Source organism: Olea europaea, unplaced genomic scaffold, assembly GCF_002742605.1.
Source record: "Olea europaea var. sylvestris unplaced genomic scaffold, O_europaea_v1 scaffold1930, whole genome shotgun sequence".
NCBI classification, from domain to species: Eukaryota; Viridiplantae; Streptophyta; class Magnoliopsida; order Lamiales; family Oleaceae; genus Olea; species Olea europaea.
In genome coordinates, this window is record NW_019237129.1 from 136,956 (window position 1) to 140,723 (window position 3,768).

Sequence of the window (3,768 nt, forward strand, 5' to 3'; positions counted from 1 at the left end):
TATTACTGTTTCTCTTATTGTTTTACAATTTTTAGGGTCAGATTTCATTTAAAAAAACTTATCTGGAAACAGTAAAAATTGAGTAGCTTATAAGTTTCATTTCGTTCTGAATATATCTGCTTCTGAGAGGGTGTGCCATGGACCTCTTGAGCATATTTGCTGTTCTTAAGTTACTTTTCTTTCTTCTCCTCCTCTGTATTTTCNTTCTGAGAGGGTGTGCCATGGACCTCTTGAGCATATTTGCTGTTCTTAAGTTACTTTTCTTTCTTCTCCTCCTCTGTATTTTCCTTTTCTTTCTTTTTTTTTTTCCCCCACCTATAAGTTGGACTTATCACCCTTTTCTAATAGGTTACTTACGTCTCCTCTTATAGAAATGGACTACATGACACCTAATGGGATTATGATACACGTATATCAGATTGTCTATAACGATGTTTATCCCGTCGAAGTGGGTTCCCCATCATGTGAGGAGGGTGAACATCGTTATGAATACCGCATTATATATAAGTAGCATATTCCAAATAACAATACCAAGTCTCTACTACAGAGTAAAAAGCCAGCATAAGTTACTTTTAAAATAAGTGATTTATTGATTTTCAGCTATGCCATATGTGTCGATGAGTTTAGGGTTTCAATCTTCAACCGTCAATTACTACATGACAACCCATGTGGCTATGATCAGAAGTATAGACAATTTCCCTAACAAATCGACCCCTAGTTTCTTGCTTGATTCGGCCAAATCACCTGTTTTTTGGCAGAATTTTTAAAATTATTAGTGAAAATTATTGGAAGATTGGATTGTTAGGCGACAGCAATTTTCTACCACTTGCACATTCACATGGTACAAAAATTCAGGTATTTGTCAATTTCACATGTTAATTGTCATAATATGATTGTTTATTTTATGGGAAAATAGTATGTTTAATTCTAGCGATCTGGCACTTGTGTCTCTAACCTTTAAAATCATACTTTTCAATTCTCAATGTTTATCCCGTTGGCAAAAATAGGACATTTTATCATTTTTTTTTTATCAAGTATTACGTTAAATGATGACGTGATACCCATATGTTCAGGGGCAAAACCATCTCTAAAACTATAGGTCGGGGACGAATGGTGAATAATGGTTCATTTATAATTGTCATAATTTGGGTTTTTATTGTATTGATTTTTCAAGTGCTAATCACTCTATTATGTTTGGGGGCTTATCATAGTATGACAAATTAGATTACAAAATTAGCTACTAGTGAATGAGAAGATGAAAAATTAATTAATGTAATTGAATATATTGATTGCTGTAAAATGACAAAAGAAGAGCTTTGGCTCAATTATTTTATGTATTTTATGTCAAAACTTAGTCATCAATATTTGGTGAGTCTTGGAAGCACATTGATTAAAATCCATTTGAGACCAACTTACTAAAATGTAATGTAATGGAAATTGAAAAATAATAATAATAATAATAATAATAATAATAATAATAATAATAAATTAAAAAAATAATAAAAAACTCTACAAACGTTGCCTTGAACACTTGGATTACATCTTTGGTTGCATAGAAAGGGTAAGTCAAATTTGAGTTAAATTCGCTCATAAAAAAAATAAATTTAAACAGCTTATTGTTGAGCATAACTGCATTTCCATTATGAGAAATTGCATTAAACCAATTATTATACTTCATATCTAGATTTTATATACTGTAAATTCTTGCTCATAGCTTAGGTTCAAGATCTATGTCTGCAATATATATTTGGTAAATGTTTATAAACATATGTGTTTATAAATATACAGAAATGAATGATGAATAAATGAGTAATTCTTTGGGAATTCAATCAAATATTTAAATTTAACTTTTAGGAAGTGTTTATCAATGAAAAAAGCCCAATATAAGTTGTCTACAAAATATTCACGTCAACATCATATTGTCAATTCTAGCCCGAATTTCTTTTCCCATTTTTTGCTACTTGCTTTCACACCACAAGCATAATATCAAAATTTCCCATTAAACCTACATTTGATAGCAATTTTTCACTCAAAAAAATCAATTTTTTTTACCATTATTTCACTATTCCAGTTATCATTTTTTATTTCTTTACTCAAATGTAGGATTCACTTTTCTCTCTAACAGTCAAAAAATCAATTCTCAAAATCACCATCGAATAGGCCCTAAATTCTGCATGTCTACTCTACATACAATATATTGAAAACATATTCTAATCTAAATCATGGATTTCCCACAATTTGTCTAGCACAAAATGATTGGAATTGGATATAGATGAAATATAATGAAATAGAGGACTACTTGTAGGTTCCCGTGAGACAAGGCATGAAGGGAGCCATTAAGAAGAAATTTCGAATAATAAAGAAAGTTTCAAGTTCACGTGTGTCATGGGTTAAAAATGGAAATTCAATTCTATAATATGTAATCTCTCGTTAGAATAGTATTCATTTCACAAATCAATCACAAAATTCAAATTCCATTTGTGAAGATCAAATTCATTGTCGAATAACGAGCTCAATTAAAAAAGAAAAAAAAGAAAGAAAGAAAAAAAAAAGCACTCGCTTTCACCGTTACTATTAACCTTTCAATCCCATAAAGAACAAATTTTTTATATTTTATTTCGATAATGATAATAAAAATAGACTTTTTCAAACTTTATCACTTAACAATGATTTATATTACGGATATTTAATTGGCACGACCTAAAAAATAATTAATATATGGTAGCTTAACTTTTAAGCATCATTAAGTTTCAAAGCAAGATAATGAAGCTCACTGTATTCTAGGGAAGTTGCTTTCAAAGGAATTGTACAACAACCTTTTAAGTTAGACTCGTTAAACATGTTTGGTTCATTGAATTGCACAACATTAAAAATGTGAGACGTGATAAAATTAATCAATTATTCAGTGTAATCTTATACATACTCCAACTTATCATAACATGTTTAGCATATCATTAAAAATGAATATCTAATACAGTCTAGTTAGTCAAGTATACAACGTAGATATAAGGTTTTGATGAGGATCTAAAAGTAATTTGGACGAGGAGACGAGGTTGATAGGATTAGACAAATTTGCACAGAAATGGGTGAATGAGAGAAGCAAAATAGAATAACTGAAGAGCACAATTTCATGGGCAATAAATTTCACCAATCTCAAAATTACTATAAATTAGTTCACACTGAATTGGGATTGCTTTGGTTAGAAGAATTTGACCATTTCTTGAGTTTGGGTTATAGGGTCGAATTCATGGGTTGCTAAGCCCAAGATCACAAGGGTCACTCAATGGACAAAAAGGGTTACAAACGAGGCCCAGATTTGGGGAATATAAATTCTCATTTGGGACTATTTAACTCAAAGGTATTCCCCATTTATTTCAGGGAAAATTGAACCATTGGTCCCTTCCTATTGTTCCATTAAGAAGTTGATCCTCAACTTTTAAAAGATTAAAAGTTAATTGTCAACCTTTCAATTGAAACGCGTACTTTGTTTCCAATATCAAAAATGTCCAAATCTCCACAAGTGACCTCCAAGAAACATGCCCTACTACAAATGACTAGGCATTGATCCAAGTTAAAAGTCGAAATTTAATCCTGTAAGGTTAGACATGTCAGGATCAAACATGATCTAACATGTCAAACATCATTTTTATCCACACATTCAATAAGATCCGAATCTTTTCCCCAGTTTTATTCACTCATTTCATATGATCCATTACTTATAATCTAAAAAAAGAACTACTTTACCAGACATTAACTTCTAATCTAACA